Below are 342 nucleotides of genomic sequence, written 5' to 3' on the forward strand. Positions count from 1 at the left end.
CCTATCTGTGTGGGTTGGCTTGCGATATACTTGGTGGCCTAGAGTGCCATCCTCGTTGCGTCGAACCAGGACATCTAGGAATAGAAGACATCTATCTTGTTCAATTTCCATAGTGAATTTGATGCTCACGTCCTGAGTATTCAAGAACTCCAGGAATTCAGTTAGAGCAGTCTTTCCATGTGGCCAGACGACAAAGGTATCGTCCACATACCTGAACCATACAGTAGGTTTCTGAGGTGCTGACTTCAATACTTCGTTCTCGAAGTGTTCCATGAATATATTTGCAATAATCGGGGAAATGGGAGAACCCATTGCCGCTCCAGATTTCTGCTCACAGGACTC

The sequence above is a fragment of the Diachasma alloeum genome, unplaced genomic scaffold (genome assembly GCF_001412515.2).
Source record: "Diachasma alloeum isolate Michigan unplaced genomic scaffold, Dall2.0 Dall_scaffold_00178, whole genome shotgun sequence".
Lineage (NCBI taxonomy): Eukaryota > Metazoa > Arthropoda > Insecta > Hymenoptera > Braconidae > Diachasma > Diachasma alloeum.